This window comes from Polypterus senegalus, chromosome 6, assembly GCF_016835505.1.
Source record: "Polypterus senegalus isolate Bchr_013 chromosome 6, ASM1683550v1, whole genome shotgun sequence".
Taxonomy (NCBI): Eukaryota; Metazoa; Chordata; class Cladistia; order Polypteriformes; family Polypteridae; genus Polypterus; species Polypterus senegalus.
In genome coordinates, this window is record NC_053159.1 from 88,969,469 (window position 1) to 88,994,672 (window position 25,204).

A 25,204-nucleotide genomic window follows, 5' to 3' on the forward strand; every position below is an offset into this window, starting at 1 on the left:
ATGAATGCACAAGTCCTTTTGTTTCACAAAGCACAAAGATTTTGTATCCCCATTTGTTTGACTTCTTGGAGATATATTGCTTTAGACTAGATCTACCTTTGAATGGCACCATTTGCTCATCAATAGACAACATTTGATCTTGTGGGAGACCCTGAAATTTTGGGAGAAGTGAATCAATAATTGGCCTGATTTTGAAAAGCTTATCGTAATTTCCATCATTGTTGGCTGGCATGTTGCTGTTGTCATTGAAATGAATGAATTTTTTAATTTGTTCCCATCTGTCTCTGGATATCACATCAGCCACCTGTGCACTATTTGGATTTTTTTGTGTGCAATACAGATTACTTTGTTCTGCAATACTATCCAAAAGATCAGCATCAAAAGTAGTTGAATCAGCATCTCAGAAGTACTGAATTGGCAGTCTGATTTCATCAGCATCTGGAAAGCAGCTTGCCAAATTGGAATGTCTTTTGCAGAATTCTGTTGTTGCAGCGTCTTCCACACTACCTTTTGCTGTGTTCTCCTTGCAGTAGCAGCTGGTCGCCTTCTTGCACCAGTAGCACTGGTGCTAGCAGGTGCATCATGATTGCTGTCAGAGTCTTCATCACTGCTGCTTTCTTTGTCAGTACTCTCATTACTGCTGCTTTCATCTTCAGAAACATCACCTTGTGATAATGGTGTAGGTATGTAGTCTTCATCACTCTCCTCACTGTCACTGAGACAGCTGTCATCACTTTCAACTGGTGGAACCCTGATTTGAAGTCCACCAGCTCGCTTCCCATAGAAAGTTGATGGGTTCATTTTGTTCTGCCTCAAAATAAACGGCAGAAATCACATTTATATCTCAGTATGCTATTTTTACATTAATTCTAGAAATAAACTAGGATCAAAATGCAAAGCATTTGAAATCTATGCACAGGAATTCGAATTTCTATGATATTGCACCTAAATACAATATTTTTCATATGCAGCCATTATTGCCGAATGTAGCGAAAAAGCGACATAGCGAAAACGCGCCTAACTTCCGGAATTTTCGTCACATGTAGTCTATTCTGAAATATCAGCAATAGAAGAAAACTATAAGCTTATATGTATTTTTATCTTAGCGAAATTTACCTCAGATATGGAGAATTTTGCGAAGTAAGCAGCCAAAATCCACGTGCATGGATACGCCAACACCTCGCTTCAATCAGGTGGTTGTAGTTTCCACTAAGACCGCTAGATGGGAGCAGAAGCACTTTCAATTAAATCCTTGGAACGTATCAAATACGCAGCAACCGGCATTAGCGGGATACGCATGCCACCTCGGCTGCATTCAGCCTGCAAGCGGTTTGATGCGAATTCACAACAATCGTCTATTCAGCAGAAGTGTGTCAAGAAACGCTATTGTGGCTCCTTCATACCAAAATACTTGCATAATGCCTCACTGTGACTGTAAGTGTCGAACTAGATGTTTACTTATTTTTAAAGTTTCTTCCTTTTTAGTCATTCTGGTATGTGTACAGAGCATAGTGTGTTTGTGTGTGTGAGATTATAAATATTTATCTGTGTATCTATCTGACTATGTATTTATCTATTTAAAGAGCTTCTGCAAAAAAAAACATATTTCTCCCAGGGGACAAATAAAGTTCACTCTATGTTACACTCTATGTAATTGTACTATAATGCATAAACTGGCTTTATCCAGTTTACTGCTAATTTATAATTAATAGTTCTCTGAATTAAAGTTGTTGCGCTTATGATTTTGGTATAAGCAATGCTTTTTTCCTTTCCTGATTGGCAGTCTCCACACACAAGGAAGAATCTTCAATGTGCTTTGTTTCTTTGTTCAAGAGATGTTGCTGGTTGCGGGCATTACTGCAGTTTTCTCTTTGAGGTTTTTGCATACATTGTCCTTGGGTTACTAGCAAAGTTACACCTGCTGGACGGCTCTCCTCATATTAGAAAGGCTTTTTTAATGTACAGTTTCTCTCTGCATGTGCACTTGCTCACCTATCCAGCAAGTTTTGGATTAATGGTATGCTTGTCCAACTCCAGTATAGACAAATCTCCAACCCTTTAGAGTAAAAGTGATATTCCAGCCATTGTTACAGTGTCAACCTATAGCTAAAGGGTTTTCTCTACAAATTGCAGAATTTACGACCAGGTTGAGAGCAGTGAGCTTGATGTGAAAAAAAAAAAAATGGGAGTGTGCAAGTGTTTGTAAAGATAACTGTTTGTAAACGGTTTGCTTTCTGGGGTGCATAATGGCTCACCCTATTTGGCTGGCTAGTGAAGCAAAGTTTTGTCCATCAAGGCTGTTGAGTAATGGCTCTTTGTATGAGTTTGTGTATTTAGATGGTACCACAAGAAGACATCTATAGGATGTCACTTGACTTTTGATTGATCATTTTCTATTATAAGGCAAAGAGGCTGCATTCCGAAAATTCATTCTATTTTATTTGCTTGCATTTAAAGAATAGAAATAACCAAACAGATACAAAATTCTGAAAAAAAATGCAATGCTGATCTAATCAAAATGCAAGCCAGGGTGCAATCCCCATATCACCTTATAGTGTGCAAACAATTTAACTATGGAAATATTAATATATCAGTCCCACTTGTTCCCCTCTGGATCATGCTACAGTTTTACCTGACTCAGCTGAAAAGTGTTGTAGACTCATTAAAATACACCTGGAAAAAACAACAGTTAATTATAAAGAAGAGCAAAGAAGTGAGGGGATTGGAAGTTGTTTCTCTAATTTAAAATGTCAGATGTATACTGAAACTGATCTTTACTTGTTTAGCTCAAGTGCATTAACAAGCTTTTTTATGTAAGCCAGCATATGGCCCAATTAAAATTATGTTCTTAATATAGTTTTATAGAGAAGGCAGGAGAAAGTCCATGCCATCCCAGCCCACCCCCCATTGTGCCATTAAAACAATTATATGTAGAAGTAAGAATTAACTATGCTAGTTACATGCTATCTTGTTGAAGCTGCATGTGCAATGGCATTACTTAAAATTAACTCATGACAGGAATCTCAGGTCAAAGGCAAGGTACTCTCTTTCAGAAGAACTAGAAATACTATGAAAATATATTCAGAGCTGTTTTGATTGATCAATGTCAATTGAATTATGTTTTATTGTTATTTATTTTATGCTTTCTTATTTGAACAGTTTTTGTTGTTCATTCACTGAATTTTTTATGAAAAGGGTCATGTTCTTTATTTTCTAAAGATAAAAACATTCTTTCTATAAATGCAATCTACACATTGTGCTATATAACTCTAAACTGGACATAAGAATTTGCTAATGTAGTTACTCTGCAGGGTATTATAATAGTAGATACTAAAACCTCGCCAGCTAAAACTTATTTAAAAGGGGCCATCCTTATTCCTTTATTTCCACTACACCCACACTCACAGAGGCTATAAAAGACACAAAAAGCTTGACATGGTGTGTGCAAATAATGTGGGCATTCATCTGGCATTCAAAGTACAAATCCATATTTCTAAAAGTCTGGGTGTTACAAAGAACACTAAGAAATTGATCTTGGACTGAAGTATGAACACCCTTACAACTCAGAAAATCTATGATTAGGGCTAATACACTTAACTTGTCATTTAAATTTTGCATTTGCTTTAATTGTGGTAGCTCTGAATATAATCATGACACTTGTCCTTTTCTACATGGTAAAGTAATTAATACTGATAAAGACTCACTAGGTGGGAGGTTGGAATCTCACACAATACGCCTATGCTTCTTATACCTGCTTCATTATATGTCAATTATACTATTTATTTCCTTGCTTTTTATTGACTCTGACTTGTGTATTCTATTAGTGCTAATCTGGCATCTTTGCTGGACTGCACTTTTGATTAAACAACTAGGAAAACCTTACTTATTATCTATTAAATGAGAACTGGTTTTATTAATGGATGTTAGTGTTGATCAGTGAAATTTGCCAAAAATGTTTTTGCAGCGAATATGCTATGTTCATTGGTGACCTTATACTGGAGATTAGCTGTGCAACTAGTTAGACAAACATTTTTTTCCCAGCACCCCATGATTTTCTGTAGACCAGCATGACATCACAGAGCTGTGGCAACCATATATAGAACTATCACGTTTGTTGCCAATCACCATATGCTTATGTATTATATTACAGCCTGATCATTACTCCTGCCTTCCACCCCACATATGTTTACAACAAAAAAAATGCAGCACTTTTACATTTTTGGTACAGTAGCTGACCATAATGAAAATGTTATGAATAATACTGCTGAATATATATCACTAATCTCTGTTCCCTGACAAAGCAGTGCTGTGTGGCTCATCTGCATGCATAATTAACCGTGTGCTACAACTATAAGTTGAAACGAACCTTGAAGGAGCCCTCCTCAGGAAACACAGGAGACCCAGTGAAATAAAATATTTGAATAAAAAAAATTAAAAAGTTGAAATATTTCCTATTATTTACAGCACATTTTTTTCTTCTGGATGGAACAAAACAGTGTGAACCATCTGCACAGATACCTGGGAAGCAAAAAACATGCTCCAGCTGCACTCTCGGCTGTGACTTCACACAACTGAACAAGCCAGCCCTACGCTGCTGCTTCGTGGAACAGCAAAATTTGTGTGCCCCAAGATTGGAACTCTGTAAGCACAATCATAAATATATGTGGCTATCATTTTATTTCAGTTTTTTGTTGATTGAGGCACAGTGCTTAGCACTGTTACCTCAATGCACAGGAACACTCCCCTTTTACTTCAATACATTTTGTGAAGTTTGAGGAATATTTACATAATTTTGGCAAACCCATACCAAGTGAACTTTGTGTAGTTCGCTAATCATTAATGTACAGTAATCCCTCCTCGCGTTCCAGAATCCCCCGCGATAGATGAAAATCCGCGAAGTAGAAACCATATGTTTGTATGGTTATTTTTATAAATTTTAAGCCCTTATAAACTCTTCCACACTGTTAACATTATTAGAGCCCTCTAGACATGAAATAACACCCTTTAGTCAAAAGTTAAAACTGTGCTCCATGACAAGACAGAGATGACAGTTCTTTCTCACAATTAAAAGAATGCAAACATATCTTCTCTTCAAAGGAGCGCCGTCAGGAGCAGAGAATGTCAGTGAGAGAGAGAGAGCGTGACAGAAAAGCAAACAATCAAAAAATCAATAGGGCTGTTGGGCTTTTAAGTATGCGCACCGCGATAAAGCAGCCGCAAAGAAAGGAGCAATGTGAAGGTAGTCTTTCAGCATTTTTTTAGAGTAGCCTCCGTATCTTCTAGGCAAACAGCCTCTGTGCAAACAGCCCCTCTGTCAGGCGCAGAGCATGTCCGAGAGAGTGAGAGAGAACGAGAAAAGCAAACAATCAAGCACCGCTGGGGTAGCACATCGTATATCATTGAGGAGTTTTAGTTAATACGTAATACATGCTCTGATTTGGTAGCTTCTAAGCCATCTGCCAATAGCGTCCCCTGTATGAAATCAACTGGGCAAACAAACTGAGGAAGCATGTACCATAAATTAAAAGAGTCGTTGTCCGCAGAAATCCGCGAACCAGCGAAAAAATCCATGATATACTGTATATTTAGATGTGCTTACATTTAAAATCCGTGATGGAGTGAAGCTGCAAAAGTCAAAGCGCGATATAGCGAGGGATCACTGTATATATAATATTTTTTTTTCCTTTTTTGTTTAAAGTATTATTTGTTCTTGGTCATACATTAATCTAACCATCCTGTAACAAAGGATTACATAACATCCTCAACTCTTTCAAGCTAATTTATGTGTTATGGGATATCCAATGTTGTACCCCAGATCAAGTACTGTATATTTTTTATCTGTTTAATAGTTTTGTTATTTTTAAAATGTTATTTGTCTTTTTGTGTTATTAATTATGTTCATAATATTGTTTTGTCTTTTCTCATTTACTTTAATTAATTTGTAAATAGCGTTTCTAAGTGTAAAGAAATGATTTCCTACAGTATGTCACTTGTATTTTGTGGGTTGTACCCAAAGAGGCAGGCCACCCTGACAGCATTACTTTCAAGACCTTCCAATGGCTATTTAAGGTCAGGAAAAATGACGTTTAGTAGGAGTACATTGAAGTTGGTTGCAGCTTATTGTGAGTATTGTTTTTCTTATTGGATTTACTGATTATATTGTTTATTGGAGTCTTCTTCCAGATTGTGTTTTGGGACTGGTCTATCTTGGACTGCCGATTAGGAAACTCCTTTTTCATATTTTTGTGCCCTTATTTATTTCTTCTTTTAATAAATAAGGAAAAAAGAAAAATATTGTTTCTGAAGCCAAACTTTTTTTTTGCTTTCCTTTTAGAGCTGCTTTGAGATATTTTTGAACTTTAAAGGCTGCTTTCCCTGATTCTGAGGTTTGCTAGCCTGGAAGGAAGCATGTAGTGATTGTGAGACTAGCTGGACTGGAGTGAAGTGAGGGTCCCAGCCAACTCTTGTGGCTTATTAGGAGGCTTTAAACCCTTTTCACTATGGTTCTGACTCCAAATCAAAACCTCAAGGTTGTGTGGGGCCAACACCTATCCTGGTGTGAGGCAGGAAACAGCTATTCACAGAATGTTGGTCCAATGCATTTTTAAGTATAAGTTTAATAAAAATTAAACAAGAAGACTGGACTATCTTTAATTGTTCCCTAAATTAGTTAACTTTATGAATGCATACTCTTTACATAAAAAACATAAATGCCCATACATTAAATTATATAAGAAAAGGTGATTAACAGCCTTTACTACAGTCACAGCATATTATGAATATTTACTGATGCTTGATTGTTTAGGTTATAAATCTTGTCCCATTTTCAGAGATGTTGCATGCGGTTTTGTGCCAATATTCAATAATGACATACTCGTTCCCTTTGTCTACAACATTCACGTGTGGAATATGTCAAGTGCATATTACAAAGAGAATGTGCAATTAGGTTCTAACAAAAAAAAAATGAAAAGGCAAAGAAAAATGACTTTGAAAGCAATTTACATACCACGAGTTGCCTGAACTTTATGAGTGATAAAAAGTTTATGGCGAAAAAACATAGGAAATGACATAAAGTCTTAAATGTTTTAACATGTCTTAATGCTACCATTGGAGTTAAAATTAAAACATTTTTGTAAAGTGTTTTGTTAAGGTTTACTTTGCTCACATGACCCTATATGCTCAGCTGAAAGTTCATATTCCCTAAAATAACATTAACAAATTAGCAACACAGTGCTGTAAAAAGGTAAGCAATGGGAAGAAGATAAAGAAGGTAAAAACAGCAAAAAGTATTATAATGAATTGATGTTAAGAACTAAAAATTATTTTAGCATTAAACTGACAAACTCCATTTCTGAATACATCAGTAGAGATGAAGATCTCGTCATACTTTCAAGTCTAAATAAAAAATGAGAGGTGGTCAGTTGAGCAAAACAGAATCCAAATACAAAGAAAACAAAATAAAAAAATATATATATAAAACCAATAAAAATATTTGAAAAGTTGCACATATGACTCTAAGGCCCAGCAGCTATTAAAATAAAGTCAGGAATGGCAGTTGGGAACTGGAAACACAGTTTATTTATTTTTTGCTTTTTTCACCTAGCTATTTTTTTACAGGTGTAAGCTTTTTGCTGTAGAAAATAAATAACAGGACACATTAGCCATGTATTGAATTTAGGAAACTCAATTTTGCCACTATCCAGTCAGGGCCATAAGTCTGTCTTTTAATCTAAGGATGATTAATGAAGTGACTACATCCTGATCAGGATCCAAGAAAGGATAGATAGAAAACTGAATTCAATATTGTCACCAAACACTATTAATTTCTGCTTATGATGTATGAGTTGGCAAATGCCCTGGCAATATTTTGGGGTCTCTTTTTGAGTGTATATAATGGTAGAGTCAATGTTCTCATATTTTCCCTAATTTCTTATGTCATATTTTTCATATGTATGAAGTATAGCATAGACTTCCAAAACCTAATTTTCTTGCCAGTGATACGTTCAGTGTCACTGGAGAGAACAATTTCTCCACACCAAGGCATGATTTTCTGATTCAGCCCTGAGTTCCTATATGTGCTCCAGCTTGCTGCATTGAAGAGGATGAGAGTACACACACAACAATTCCTTCCCAAGCTGGCTCTATAATAATAATACAAATTGGGGTTAAATTAGGTTGTTTAATTTTCACAAGTTGATGTCCCATAAATGAAAAATATAAAAAAGTGACAGGAAAAACCCAGGATAGCAGAAATGTGCATTTGTCATAATTACAGGCAATATGTCATAGTCCAAAAATACAAAAAAACAAGCACAAGTGTAGTGAATGCAGAAGTTGTGAAATTAAAATAATAAGGTTAAGGTCATACATAGAAAGATATGAATAAAGTAAACAACGCTCAGAACCAAGAATCTTTATTGAGAAGCAGTGTAAAAAAATATGAAAAATAGGGAACACATAACCAGAGCCATATCCACAAGATGTTAATTATAGTAAGGGAGCAGGAGGAGATTTTGTAACCAGAATACACTAATAAGAATGAGTTATAAGCAAGTGCCTCTTTCTTCAGAGGTTTCATTTTGCCGACGTGCTTGCCTCGCTTGTGCATTAGCGGCGGGAGGAAAAGTAAAAGAGATACTCTTTTGCCGTTGTGCTCATCTCGCTGGTGTATTAGCGGCTAAGCTAGTTTCTCTCTTTTTCACTTTTGCGACAGAGTCGCTTTCTTTGATCTTTAGGCTGTAGCCTCAGGCTTCCAGGCCCTTCTTTGAGCTTCATGCTGTAGATTTGCACTTCCCGGGCTACCTCACACTTCCAGGATGGACAGACAGACACACACACTTGCTCGCGTAGACATTTACAGTATATATGAGATGTATTGAGTGAGAAACCTCAAGGGAGGTTATGCTTAAGCTGTATAACGCACTAGTCTGGCCTAACCTGGAGTAATGTGTTCAGTTTTGGTCTCCCTATTAGAAAAAAGACAGCAGTTCTAGAGAAAAGTCAGAGAACAGCAACTAGTTTGATTCTGGGACTAAGTGATATCACCTATGAGGAAAGTTTGAAGGTTTTGTACCTTTTCCATTTAAGCAAAAGGAGACTAAAAGGGGACATGGATGAAGTGTTCAAAATTACAAATGGATTTAGTAGAGTAGATCCCAGTTGTTACTTTAAAATAAACTCTGCATCAAGAACACAGGAACATAGTTGGAAACATGTTCAGGGCAGATTTTGCACAAATGTTGCAAAGTATTTCTTCATGGAGTAAAGTAGTGGGGTGGAAAGAAGGACTTTATTCATCTTCAGTCCTTGACTTGATGTTATTTTGGGCAATAAAGATAAGGAGTATGGATGAGCTCATTGGGTTGAACGGTCTGTTCTTGTCACACCTTTTTTAAATTTTTCTAACAGGAACTAAATAAAAGGCAGAAACAAAATAAAAGTATATTAAAAAAAAGAGTTGGAAATCAAGAGAAAACATCACCAGAACACCAGAAGTCCTAATAGTACAAAGTAAAAACTTACATTTGAAATTGCGAAGGAAAATCTCTTATATTGAGAGAATATACCTCCATAATGTTGGTGTCATAAATTACAAACAAAAAACATATGTTTTGACTCAGTTTGTGTAATTTTATCATGTGCAAATTTCCATTGTTGTCAAGTCTTCAAGATTTACAGACCATTGAGACTATCATTCATACCTGCTTTCTGAGGTGTGAATGCAGATGCTTGTGTGTGAACAGCACCACAGCCGTTACCAACTAGGGGTTTCAGGAAAATTATTCATAAGAAATCAAAAGCACTTATGGTATGTGTAAGGGGGGGCAAAAGCCATCAGCTTTATTTTTCTACCATTTTGCTGTTTCTAGCAATTAATTTCTTTTCTTTGTGCATTTTTTCTTTTTCTTTGTCCATGAGTATTCTCTGTTTTGTGCTCCTTTTTCCACCATTTTACAATTTGTGTGTACTCAGTATGAGCTAGCTTTACAAGCAAGTACTCAATACAGACCAAATAGGATCATGTGAGATAGGTAAACTCTTTCATTTTATTCAGAGTTTTATTAATTCCTAGATTTTATTTGTTTATTTGAGTTTATTTGTTAAGTTGTTAGGGAGTACTATGCTTTCAGCCTTATTTAAAAAGTATTTAAAATTATAAATAGATTAAGAGGAATAACAGTTACTAAATTAAGCTTGGATTGTTATACCTGTCATCAAAGTCATTTCAAGTTTTAACATAAATGCTTAGAATTTTAGTTACAGAATAAATTTCATGTGTTACCTTTTTTGTGTGTGTCATTATAAAGCTTCTCCTAGATTAAGTTTATTATTAGAAATCTTTTGTAAATTTGAAGCCTAAGATTGTATGAAACTTGTAACATAAAACCATTGGGTTAAAATACTGCGTCAAAAGGACTGCTAAAACAAACTATTATGGATTAATGGTATAATCAGGTAGTATTTTATATCAATGTTTTAGTGTAATGGGAATCACGGTGGCATTGTAGCACCATGCTGAGCACTACTGTTTCACTGTTACAGAATTCTGGAGCATTGTATTTTTCTGCATTTTTCTACAGTATTCCAAATAATATCTGGACATGTGAGAGGCCCTAACAAAATATTAATTCTGGTGAAATTAGCAACAAACAGACAGCAGAATCAGGCTTTATTGTATGGCGCACATACAGACTCAATTCTAATCGAACAATGAGCCCCCAGCAATGGGCAACTTTTACTTTTATTACAGTTCTTATCATTTTAAGCCATTATTATTCCTCTTCTGACTTCTAGCATTCCATTGCTCTAGTCCTGCCTATAATTAATTCCACCAACAATTCTTAGTTAAGGGGGTGCCAAACCTTGCTATTCAACTCTCTAGCACGTCTGACCTTTGGTTTATGAAAAACTGGTGTTTTCTGGCTCATTAAAAATAATAAAGAATATGTAGGCATATGTATTTTTAAGCCTAACTCTTACATCTTAATGCTTAGTATAAAACAATGCTTACTTTCCTATGTGCTTAAAATACTTTTCTAGTATGTGTAAATTACCAATTTAAGAGTACAATTTTCTATAGTATCTGCTAAAAACATAAACAAGATAAGCCCAAAAAAGGAAACAAAAAAGCAAGAAAGCATTGTAGTTGTTCCAAAATATAAGTATGTGCACAAATAAAAAAACAGATTGCTACTAAATAATTTGTCGAGCAATTTCAACAAAAATCAGACGAGCTAACAATCACCTCTAAGCCCCAAGGTCACATGCCTTTAAATTCTCATAAATAAATGCATGTGTATTTATTAAATCCATACAAAGATACCCCCTCCCCAAGTGGTATAACCCTTCTTTGAGAGGTATTCAGAAAAAGGACATGACCCTTTCCCAAATGGTACAACCTTATGGGCGTTGTGACATGTGAATCACTGCACCCGAGAGAACCAACTTTATTCCAATCAAAACAGGAGCAGCCAGGGTATTTATTCAAACGGGAGCTACCACTTCAATACACAAAGACGCAGAAAACACGGAGTAAAGGGGTCAGGTCAATGGCCGGGTTAGAATGTTTCCCGCATCAACCATTGGGTGACAGACGGGTTAAGTAGTGAGGCTGCGAACTTGCAGTTGCCTCAGAAATGGACAAGCAACCCTCAACAGAAGCATCAATCGCATTTCAGCATGCAGTATAGTTTTCTCAGCAATCTCACAGTGTTTCATTCATTTATACATTTTAGCTTTATGAATGCAAGCAGGTTTAAATACCATCACATGCATGACAATACCTAGAAAACACCCACAGCAACCAAGAAATTCATCATGACAATGGCTACACAGAATAGTGGCACCCAAAAGAAAACAACATGGGGTCTTGGCAAACATTACATTTAATTAAATCAAAAGTTACTTTATTACAGACATATTCAACTTACCTTAAAAAAATCTTATTTAAAACTGATAAAAAATTATCTTAAGGGAAATTGAACCATATCATAATAATGAAGGCACAATCCTACAACATTTTCTGCAGCAATAAACATACATTTTGTTATTGAAATGTAAGTAAAATAGTATAAAGTAGAAAAAAACGAGCTGATACTTGTAAAGTAAAATTCTAAGTAATAAAAAAACATGCTATACACTGTTGAAAGTAAAACATCACCTAAATAAAGCATAATGCTTCTAATGCTAATAACAGTGCTAATAGCAGTTCACATCGATCACCTCAAGTGGAAGATAATGCCAGTGACAGAGATAAGGGTAACACAAATGGAGGGAAACTGCTTGTTTTAGTGGCCAAAGGAGCTAACTAGAAGCAGGCAAAATAAAACAAGATGAATTCAGTGTACCGACCAGCTAAAGAATGGTAGCAGGCTATTATTTAAATAAAGGAAAAGGAGAAGAAAAGAGTAGCTAAGGACACACGGTCTGCAGAAAAAAAAATGTCTGAAACTGGTAACCAAAAGTATGAGAAAGAGTCAGAGCTACATAGCGAAAGTTCAAATCCTCAAAGGCTGAGAAGATCAGAAAAAAGAACTGGTGGTCATGAACTTAGATTTGGGTCTGTCTTAATCATCCAATCAAAATTAACAAGCTTCTGAAGTGGAGAGACTGGACAAACAAGCAGAACTAACAATCCAGGACTGGTAAGGGAGGATTGTTGCTGATTAACTAAACTGAACAAGCAGCAGAGCTAAGCATTAAATAAACAAACAGGTCCAGAATCTACACAAAGAGTATACATGCAGGATCTGGTACTAAAGAAGTTCCATGGCTTTGGCAGAATAATACTGAATATAAATAGAAGCACACAGAAGGAAGGAACAGATGGCAAGAAGAAGAGGCAGTAGAAGAAAAGCCCTGTTGGTGGGTGGAAATGAGGCAGTGGGAGGAAACAAAACATTTAGGAAATTCCTAGCTCTAAGAACAATATTAGAAGAACTCATGCAAGCTCTTCTGGCAACTGTTGGGATAGAAATAGCAGACCTAAAGGGCAGAAGTTCTGCTGTTAATGCAGAAGTTGTTGCAAAATTAAGAATTAGTTATCTACAGAAAAAATATATGTAAGTGAAAACACAGCAAGAAATATGAGGTTATAATCAAAGGGTTTTGAGAGTTAGAAGATTACAAAAATAGATTGTTTGGCTTAAAACATTAGAATGAGGACAGTCTTGTGAAGAAAGCAAGGCAGACTGAAAGATCTATCATGCCATATGCTGTCTATGGAGAAAGCCTATCAGTGTGAAAGAAGTATCACTGTGCCACATTAATGAAATTTCATGAATACGAGTGTGCAGTAGCATGGGTGGATAAGCAAGACCTTGAGGGACGATTGATTGAAACCCAGTTGCTTACAAGAGAAGATACCACAGGCAATGAGCGCTGCTTGGATGATGGGGCAAATATGAGATTGAAATGTGTCATCTCAGCAGAGGCCAAAATCCAAAAATTCTGCAATAATGGAAGCATCTAATGGTGCCAGATCCAGTGGTGTCTGGAAATAAAATGGCATGGGTAGAGTTTAGAAAGCCAACTGTGGAGAAACTGCAAACTTTGCAGTATAAGCAGAATAACAGTGGTAGCCAAGAAATACTTGATTTATTAGACCGAAGCCAATCAAAACAAAAGAGTAAGAATAAGTTTTCACTCTAGAATAGCAGCAGCCACAAAGTCTAATCATTAAAGGTACAACATCATGGTTGATTTTGCCGATGTTAGGAGTTTAAATAGGTAAGACTTAATTAATTGTTAATGGTTCCTCTTGTTAAGCCAGTTTAAAAAAAAAGTCCTAGTAAATTGTTAAACTGGAAAAGAAAACAGTTTAGAGACATTACATTGTCCAACTGTTTTTCTGCATCGGCTTATTCCATTCAAAGCGGGAGAGGAAAAAAACGTAGGGCTCAAATGTTTTTAAAAAAAGTAGATTACATAGGGAGGCACAATCCTGATTTCTGTTGCTGTTTAAAGAATATTACATTTTTATAATACATTAATCCATTTTCTGAGCCCACTTTTCCCATTACAGAAGCCAAACCTACTCCTGACAGCCACCCATGAATTATAATCAAATAGTAGAAGGTCTGAAAAGGTACTGTGCTTCTACTACAAAAATGACACTGAAAATATCAAAATGTCATTTTGTTATGAAAGTATGACATTTCTTTATATGACAAGAGGCAGATGGTAGCATTATTTCTTCTTAAAAGCTTTTGATAGCTGGCAGAATTCATTTAGCTTGCATTACAGGAACTTGAATAGTTGCAGACCTTGTTATGTCTTTCCTCATCCAATAAAGAGACTGAGTTCTGTTCTTGTTACATCTTAGATTTTTTTTTAATACATTCTTTTTATATATACTGTACTTTGGTCAATTTTAGAGAGCTAATTCTAATTATTAAGCTTTTAAATCCATATCCCTTATAGCCATATTTTTGTGTTTAGAAAATGATGCCATGTCAGTCTATTTTTTAACTTACGGAAACTAGTCTAAATTTTATTAATATCATTTTACGTTCATCCATGAAATAATGTTCATTAGATATTATTTGCAGCAATGGTAAACATCTTTAAATGCTTTTTATAAAAAGTATGTTTATTTTAATATAATTTTTAATTTTCAGTTATTATCCATGGTTATATTTTATAAATCTACATTAGCACCTTGTAATGTTTAAATAATTTTCTATCTGATCAAGTATTTTGATTTTATGATTTCTCTTGAAATAAGTAATTAGTTAACCAGAAACCACCCAGTATATGACATGTTGCTGTGTTAAAAATTTTAATTTATTTGAAAGGGATGTTATGCAAGGTAAGTAATGAACTGGAAATATATACAGTAAGTCATAATACCTTTGACACTACATATTTAAAGTGTATATTGTTGTTTCACAAGTATCTACAACTACAGATTTTTTAACGTGCTGAGGGTATATTTGAAAATTGCCATTATTTCAGAGACTTTGCATACTTTTTGTTGTGTTATTTGTAGTATATAAAATTAAGCTCGGCATGCTCTGTCATGTTTAATGTTCTCTGAATGCCTTCAGACTGGTCTGTTATAAAGGAGAAATGGACGTAAAGAAAGGAAATCAATTGCATAAATGACATTTCTCTGCATTAAAATGGCATGTGTCAGACTTATTTAAATGGAATGTGGCATTTATATTTCCTACAAATAAAATGTCTTTTCTAAAAAGTTAAATAGGTTTAAATCTGCCAAATCTAGAAAATGCATGCAGTATATAATTACCTACATTTCAAAAATAAATATTAAAAATCGAATATCATATATGACCTTTGTGTTTTACGACTTTCTTTTGCTGTATAAAATGACATGGTTATGTCAGAAAACCATCATTCTAATACATTTTTGTTAGATTTAGGTGGGTTATAGGGACAATAGTCGAGGACGAGGCCATATTGCTAGCTAGAGGTCAGAAAGCAAAAATAATAAAGTAGAATGTTTTAGTGTCTTTGAAACAGACAGTGTGCACAGAATTACATACAGAACACAGACTGAGAAAACAAAGCAGACAAGAAATTAAAGACAAAGATATAATTAAAAGTGAAAATAACATTAAACTGGACACTAGAGATAACACACTGGACAGCTGTATGCGATGTGATGAGTATGGTTGGGTGAGTTGGTGTGTAACTTTATGATGGCCACTCTTCTTTATAAAAAGGAGGCAGGTAAGCATCTTAAGATCGTCCACATTTCTGATCTCATTTACAATGTATTTTGATCCTGTTTATTGGGATGAAATGTATTCAAAATAAAGGAAGGATCATGAGATAAAAGTTAGCGTAATAGGACTTGGCAAAATCATAATCAAAGGGCTTGCTAAAGGTCAGAACCGCAAATCTAACTGGTACCAAACAGAAATGCTAGGCAAAATTCATGGTCAAAATAAAAAGGTCTATAGTCAAACTAGTCAAAGATCCCTAACAGAAAAGAAGCCTTAGGCAAACAAACAGCAATTTCAATTTTAGGTTTATCCAGAAGCTTAGAAGGCCTTAGCACATTAGCAGAATTTAGAAAGACATCTGGATTCAAAATTAATTTGAATAAAAGTGTGCTTTTCCAAATGAACTCTCTAGCACACCAAGCTAGACTGAACATCTGTTCATACTTTAAAAACAGTTTAAATACTGTATCTAGGCATAACTATCACAAGTAAATATAAAGATCTTTTTCAACAAAATGTTGGTAACATCATGAAAACAAATCAAACAGGATGTAAAAAGATGATCTACCCTCCATTTCACCTTAGCAGGAAGAATCAATACTGTCAAGATAAACATTCTTCAGTTTTTTTCTGTTTCAGAGCTTCACTATATACATTAACAAATCATTCTTTACAAAGCCAGACTCAATTATAAGCTTATTTACTTGGAACGGCAGACATTTACTCATTCATGCGATGACTCTACAAAGACCAAAAGTAGAAGGTGGCATAGCACTACCTAACTTTGAAATTTTATTACTGGACGGCAAATATACAAGCTATAAAGTCCTGGAAATTGGCACAAATTGATCAATTTACACCAGCCTAGTCAGCAATGGAAATTAAATCTTGCTGTACTTCTTTACATACATTGTGTTGTGCCCCTGTAAATACTATCGTCAGTAATCCAGTCATCCAATAATCACACAGAATATGTAACCGATGCAAATTGCATTTCAGCGCAGAGAGTCTTTTATTTGTGGCTCCACTCATAATTCTCTGCATTTATATAGCGCTTTTCTCACTACTCAAAGCACTCAGCAATTGCACATTAAGGGCCCAACAGAGCAGAGTCCCTTTTGGCATTTACGGGATTCGAACCAGCAACCTTCCGATTGCCAGTGCAGATCCCTAGCCTCAGAGCCACCACTACTCCTACACACAATATATAATATATACACTACACCTTTCTCAACTTTCTCAAATCTACTCAGCATTTAATCTTTGGAAATGTCTGAAATTAGGACACCAAGAAAACTTTATATAGATAACATATTTGCATCTTACGAACAATAATGTTTTAGATTTAACTTACCAGCAGCACAATATTTCATCTGTTTTCAAGTAAGAAATTTTATTAAAAGAACTCTACCCAGTCATCCATTTCTATTTTAAAGACTATATTGTTTAGTTAGAATTATATAGCATTTTAACAATATATGAAAACCTCTAAAGTAATCTTCCATCTTCACAATCCTAGGGTATATTGGGAAAAGGACCTTTCAATTAATGGCTCAGAAAAAAAGTGGACGTCAGCCATACATAGAATTCACTCTAGCTCTATATGCGCCATGCACTCAATAATTCAACTGAAATCTTTCATCGGTCACATTTATCTTGTTTAAAATTGTCCAAAATATATCCAGGGTAAGATCCGACTTGTGAATGTTGCCATGTAGCTCCTGCATAACTCAGCCACCTATTTTGGGAATGCAGCAAATTAATACCATTTTGGGAAAGAAATCACTAATTACTTATCAGACAGCCTTGATGTAGAAATCACTCCTAATTATCTTGCTTAACTCAAGAAATCCTCTTATAACTCGGTGAGTAACTGATGTTCTATATTATTAGAAATTAGAAAAAGTCAAATTTTTGCATTTTCGCATATAGGATCTGTCCAAACTGTTTTTTAAAACATGGCAAAATTTAATTGATACAATTTTAGAATAAGTGTGTGAAAAAAGATTATTTTTGTGTTATATATCTATGCTCTTGCCTCTCATCTCTTTTTTTCAGGTGGAGGTTTAATTCTTATTCCTTTATGTTTTTTTTTTTTTGTATGTTTTCTTCAATTTTTTAATGTTCTGGAGTTTTTTTTTCTTTCTCAAGACTGATTTTGAAGTTATTTTTTGTATACATTTTGGTTGATTGTATGCTATTTAACTTTTTTAAAACAAAGTAACATAAATAAATAAATGTTGATACACATTGTGTTGCACTAAAACTTAAACTTTGATAAGATGCAAAAGACACAAATAAACAAACCTCAGTTATGGAATTATGTGTGTGTCAATACCATATAATTAGGATATAATTAGCTAGAAACTCTGCTAGAATTTGCACAATACAATTTTGAAAATTATAGATCATAAAAACACAATTTAAGACTTACTTAAAATAGATCTAGGGTTTAAAGCAAGCTCTTGCAAACTTGAAATTTTTCAGATTAATAATAGTGCTTTCCGAGGCTATTTAACACCATCTGGTGTTTTTGTTTATCTTCGTCTTTCATAAAATATTTGCCAGTTCAATTGTACATTTAGTACATGTTAATAATTTTAATTTTGTTGATCCAGAAATATTGAAAGAGCAGAAGACTAGGGAATACTGGTAGCATTGTGGCATGCTGAAACAATTACTTTTAGTTATCGTGAGCAACAAACTGGCATTGTTGGCTACGTTACTGCAAGTTGGGAAGCAGGGTATGATCTGGATTTCCCACCATACTCAAAACAGGTTAACATGGCAAAAAAAAAAGAATATGAACATACAATTGTTGCAAATTTGCATAAACTGGAGCATCCAAATGCAGTTGTATTAATTAGAGAGTGATTACTAGTTTAATGTCACTATACGTGTTTATTACAATGACATCCACAGCCTGCCAATGCATACTCACAGGGTGCCACATGATGTTATTGGTATGTTTAAAACAAATAAAATAAATTGAATGAAAATGTACTCAAAACACCCAAAATCCTGACAAAAGGTCATTAAGTAGTTCAGGGTTAACACATTATTTCTAGAGTAACAAGAAGAGGGGGAGTAAGGCGAGTCTGATGCTCCTGAAACCTTCTTCCAGGTGAACAAAGTTGAATGCACAATACTACAAGAAGTAAAAATCTACTATTGTTACGGTACATTTTTTATGGTTTTTGTCCCTAGTGTGTGCTTGTTGTATGTGTGTGTGCCCTGCGATGGGCTGGGGCCTTGCCCGGGGTTTGTTTCCTGCCTTGCGCTCTGTGTTGGCCTGGATTGGCTCCAGCAGACCCCGTGACCCTGTAGTTAGGATATAGTGGGTTGGATAATGGATGGATGGATGTTCTTTCCAGCAACACATGCATAGGTTGTCCTTGGTATGCACTGGAGCTTTGTTTTGCAATGCCCATGCACAAATGGATTGTTGCCGATGTGTTATTTGAAAAACTCAGAAAGACTTTTTATTTTTATTTTGAAGCAAATTGTTCTATTGTAGAATGTGTTTTTTTAAAGAATCTACTTTTGCTTAGGGTTGCAGAATCAGGGACATTGTGCCCTTGATTGAGTTGAAGCACCAGGAAAAATCTAGCCTAGGGCATTTGTTTTTATATATTTTATTTCTGACTAGTTGGCTGTCTCACACTAAACAGTGTCTGTGTTCATTTTTTTTTTTCTGGAATCTGCAACTCAAAGGGATGCCATTGTCCAGTCCGGTTATGCTTGCTTTGTCATGCTGAGAGGTGCCTGTGTTTTGATCCTGTTATTTTGACAATCAGGTTGTTTTGCCTCTTTTTAGTTGCTCAGCATGTGAAGTGACAGTGGTCTTCTTTTTCTGTTTAGCTGTCTGTGCCAAGGCTGTTATGATTTAGGTGTCTGACTAGCTGCAAGACCCACTTTCGAATGACAGGTGTTTTTTTTTTTCTTTTTTGTTGCAGTCCAACTTCCCACCTAAACATCTGCTGATTTATTTCTGCTGACTTATTTAGTTATGTTCTCACAAAGATGACATCCAACACAACTGCACAGACTTTTCTAGACTACACAGACTCCATTCGTGGAAATGTTTTTGCTGGGCTGGAGGTTTCATGCTGCCCTTGTCAAGAAGAAAATGATGGGATAGTGTATAATGTTTAGAAAGGAAGCTTCTTCTTCTTCCTGCTGCTCCCATTAGGGCAGGGGTCCCCAACTCTGGTCCTGGAGGGCCCCAGTGTCTGCAGGATTTCATTCTAATGTTTTCTTAATTAGTGATCTGCTTTTGCTTCTAATTAACTTTTTTGAATTAGTTGTATTTGACTTGCTCTTGAAGACCCAGATCCCTTAATTGATTCTTTTTCCTTAAATAGCAACCAAACAATATTGAGATACAAGCTGAGCCAACACATGACCAGCAAACTGTGTCTATCATACAATATCTGAAAAGAAAGTAAGGTGAAGGTCTCAGGAAATGTTGATCTGCTCTTACAAAAAAGAAAATCAACATTTTGGGAAATGTATACTATTGCCCAATGAGAGCAGCAACAAGCCATGGAATTAAAGAACAGGTTTAATTAATAACAAGAATCAGAGCCTAACTAAGCAAATGGTTGGAGTGAAATTGGTTGGAGTTTGAAACCCAGACTTAGCTGGCCATCTGTTGGCTCACTCACTTCACATTTCATTTCTGTTTAGGGGACATTTAGGGAAAGAAATGAAGCAATTCAGAGGAACAATAAAGAAATTCAGGGGAACAAATCTTAAAAGACATCCATCTATCCTCTTCTGCTTATCCGAGGTCAGGTTGCGGGGTCAGCAGCTTGAGCAGAGATGCCCAGACTTCCCCGGCCACTTCTTCTAGTTCTTCCGGGGGAATTCTGAGGCGTTCCCAGGCCAGCCAGGAGACATAGTCCCTCCAGCGTGTCCTGGGTCTTCCCCGGGGCCTCCTCCCGGGTCGACGTGCCCGGAACACCTCACCAGGGAGGCGTCCAGGAGGCATCCTGATCAGATGCCCAAGCCACCTCATCTGACTCCTCTCAATGCGGAGTAGCAGCGGCTCTACTCTGAGCCCCTCCCGGATGACTGATCTTCTCACCCTGTGGAGGAAACTCATTTCAGCCGCTTGTATTTGCAATCTTGTTTTTTCGGTCACGACCCATAGCTCATGACCATAGGTGAGAGTAGGAACGTAGATCGACTGGTAAATTGAGAGATTTGCCTTACGGCTCAGCTCCTTTTTCACCACGACAGGCCGATGCAGAGCCTGCATCACTGCGGACGCCGCACCGATACGCCTGTTGATTTCACGCTTCATTCTTCCCTCACTCGTGAACAAGACCACAACATACTTGAACTCCTCCACTTGGGGCAGGATCTCGCTCCCAGCCCTGAGAGGACACTCCACCCTTTTCTGGCTGAGAACCATGGTTTTGGATTTGGAGGTGCTGATTCCCATCCCAGCTGCTTCACACTCAGCTGCGAACCGATTTAGGGAGAGCTGAAGATCACGGCCTGATGAAGCAGGACAACATCATCTGCAAAAAGCAGTGACCCAATCCTGAGTCCACCAAACCAGACCTCCTCAACACCCTGGCTGCGCCTAGAAATTCTGTCTATAAAAGTTATTAACAGTATCGGTGACAAAGGGCAGCCCTGGCGGAGTCCAACTCTCACTGGAAACGGGTTCAACTTACTGCTGGCGATGTGGACCAAGCTCTGACACCAGTTGTACAGGGACCGAACAGCCCTTATCAGGGGGTCCGGTACCCCATACTCCCAGAGCACCCCCCACAGGATTCCCAGAGGGACACCATTGAATGCCTTTTCCAAGTCCACAAAACACGTGTAGACTGGTTGGGCAAACTTCCATGCACCCTCCAGGACCCTGCTAAGGATGTAGAGCTAGTCCATTGTTCCGCAACCAGGACAAAAACCACACTATTCCTCTGGAATCCAAGGTTCAACTATCCGACAGACCCTCCTCTCCAGAACCCCTGAATAGACTTTTCCAGGGAGGCTAAGGAGTGTGATCCCTCTGTAGTTGGAACACACCCTCCAGTCTCCCTTCTTAAAGAGGGGGACCACCACCCCGGTCTGCCAATCCAAAGGCACTGTCCTTGATGACCCTGCGATGCTGCAGAGACGTGTCAACCAAGACAGTCCTACAACATCCAGAGCCTTGAGGAACTCCGGGCATATCTCATCCACACCCAGGGCCCTGCCACCAAGGAGTTTTTTAACCACCTTGGTGACCTCAGTCCCGGGAGCCTACCTCCAAGTCCGCAGGCTCTGCTTCTTCATTGGAAGGCATATTAGTGGGATTGAAGAGGTCTTCGAAGTACTCCCTCCACTGACTCACAATGTCCCGTGTCAAGGTCAGCAGTGCATCATCCTCACCATACACAGTGTTGACACTGCACTGCTTCCCCCTCCTGAGACGCTGGACGGTGGACCAGAATCTCCTCAAAGCCGTCCAAAAGTCATTCTCCATGGCCTCCCCAAACTCCTCCCATGCCGAGTTTTTGCTTCAGTAAGCCGCATTCCGCTTGGCCTGCTGGTACCTATTAGTTGCCACCAGAGTCCCACAGGACAAATGGGTCCAGTAGGACTCCTTCTTCAGCTTGACGGCATCCTTCAACGCCGGTGTCCACCAACGGGTTCGGGGATTGCTGCCACGACAGGCACCAACCACTTTACAGTTCCGGTCAGCCGCCTCAATAATATTGGCACGGAACATGGCCCATTCAGACTCTATGTCCCCCACCTCCCTCGGGACGTGGTCGAAGTTCTGCCGGAGGTGTGAGTTGAAGCTACTTCTGACAGGGGATTCTGCCAGACATTCCCAGCAGACCCTCACAGCACATTTGGGCCTACCACACCTGACCGGCATCCTCCCCCACCATCAAAGCCTACTCACCACCAGGTTGTGATCAGTTGACAGCTCCATCCCTCTCTTTACCCGAGTGTCCAAGACATGTGGCCGCAAGTCCAACGACACGACCACAAAGTCAATCATCGAACTGAAGCCTAGGGTGTCCTGGTGCCACATATGAACACCCCTATGCTTGAACATGGTGTTTGTTATGGACAATCTTTGATGAACACAGAAGTCCAATAACAAAACACCGCTCGGGTTCAGATTGGGTGGTCCATTCCTCCCAATCACGTCCTTCCAGGTCTCACTGTCATTGCCCACGTGAGCACTTAAGTCTCCCAACAATACGATGGAGTCCTCTGAAGGAATGCCCTCTAGTACCCCCTCCAGGGACTCCAATAAGGGTGGGTACTCCAAACTGCTGTTCGGCACATACACACAAACAACTGCTTTCTGGTCAGTGCCACCGTCTCCAACTCATATAACATAGCTGGTCTCACTACTGTCATGTAGACCTTCCCTGTCACTCTTGCTGATACCCGTCTCACAAATTACTCCTGCCACTCTTCTCCACCCATTCCATCCTGCCTGCACTCTCTTTTTCACCTCTCTTCCATAATCTCTGTTACTCTGTACTGTTGACTCGAAGTATTTAAACTAATCCACTTTGACAACTCTAAACCCTGCAGCCTCACCATTCCACTGACCTCCCTCTCATTCACACACATGTACGCTGTCTTGTTCCTACTGACATTCATTCCTCTCAGCCTCTCATAGTACTCTATCCATCTGCTCAACACACCCTCCTCGCTTATGAGTATGTTTCCATCTTTATCCTTTATTACCCTAACCTGCTGCATATCTTTCTCAACTCGGTCCTTCTGTCTAGCCAATTTTACAGGTCCTTTTCTCCCTTCTTAGTGTCCAGCCTCTCATACAGCCCTCGCCACCTCTCTCTTCACCTTTCACCTTATTTCCTTGTACTCTTGTCTGCTTTCTGCATCTCTCTGACTATCCCACTTCTTCTTCGCCATCCTCTTCCTCTATTCAACCTTTCTCCTTCCTCTGTCCAGATGTCACACTAAGCACCCTTCTTGTTGTCACCCTTACTACTTCTGCTGTAGTTTCCTGATCCAGAATGGAAAGCTGTATTGTTGTCCGAATATTGATCTGACAACATTTTACACTGGATGTCCTTTCTAACTTAACCCTACCCATTTATAGATTGTGCATGCCCTGTGGCTGGGTTTTTAATAAGCAAGCTTGAGTTTTTCAAGTAGGATTAATAGTGGATAAAGAGGAATGAAATGGACAAAGGCCAAACCGTAACAACAGACAGCTTCTTCACAGTGCTTTCACTGGCTAATAGACTGCTGCACTGCAACGCAACTCTGCTTGGCCCCGTAAGTAAAACAGGACTTCCACCTTCGGCTACAGTCATTATAGTACATGAGCAATTCGCCACAGTAGTGTTTAGATATGGCAGTGCCATGCTGATGGTGTATGCACCTAAAAGTAGAAGCCTTTGATTTGAGTCTGTAACAGCTAGTGTAAAGTTTTGCTACCTGTAAAAGATATTGCTGAAGGGATATAAGCAGACACACAAATGTTGGTGAATCATGTCTGCTTGGTATCTTCTTGTCACTTGAATTTTTTGTTATTCAGTTTAATTCTTGAATAAAAGCACACTTGTTTTTTATACCTTTGTGAAAGTGTTTATATAATATTCCAGTAACCACTTGAAGGAGATTAAATCTGTCTCTGCCTCCCTCACGTATGCACATACACATTCATATATGAATATGTCACTATTTGAAAACACTATGCCATATCAACATGACTTGTCATTTGAACATGTATTTTTTTCTATCTTGCCCGTACTTCGAATTATGGTGCATAGTACTGAGAATGCAGACAGGCTTCTTCTTCTTTTTGGGTGCATATACTGTCAGCATTTTATTGGCAAATCTAAACACTAACGTGGCGAATTGCTTGCGTACTAAAGTGACTTTAGCTGAGATGGAAGTTCGCGTCGCAATTTACTTATGGTTCCAAGCAGTGTTGTGTTGCAGTCTATTAGCCAGCAAAAGTGCTGTGAAGAAGCTGTCTGTTGTTACAGTTCTGCCTTTGTCCAGAAATGGCTCCATAAGTTTTATTACCACACTCGGAAAGTCTTTGCCCTGGGTTGTAACTCAAAACACACTTCTCAACAAAACAATGCCAGATGTCCGAAATCATAGCAACTCTGTTGTTTTTCACACGTTCTGTATGGGTGTCTCTGTTGTCAGAGTGCAAATGCCACATGATAGTCTGATAGGGGTCAGGGAACATCGTATCTTTGATTGCCCGTACAACAAATAATTCTGAGCAGGCATCAACCACGGCACCAACTGTGGTAATCACTGCTGTTGTGAAAAGAATGTAGATAAACACCATCAACTCAGAGAGGGAGAGGCAAGTTCATTGTACGACATGAACGTCACTGACAGAATAAAACTGAATAATATAAAAAAGCCCTAACTTTTACAAGTAGCCATAATTTACACCAGGTATTACAGATTCAAATCAAATGTATGTTTTTATTATATTATAGTAATAATAATAACAGCTCACTACTCAAAACTCGGAGCACCCAAACTCAAACCTG

At 37.7% G+C, this 25,204-nt stretch overlaps 1 long non-coding RNA gene across 1 annotated transcript in view; it reads left to right on the forward strand.

The window, feature by feature from the left end:
- The window catches only part of LOC120530573, a 297,129-nt gene that overhangs the window by 228,916 nt on the left and 43,009 nt on the right, over nt 1–25,204 (forward strand). The window lies entirely within an intron of this gene.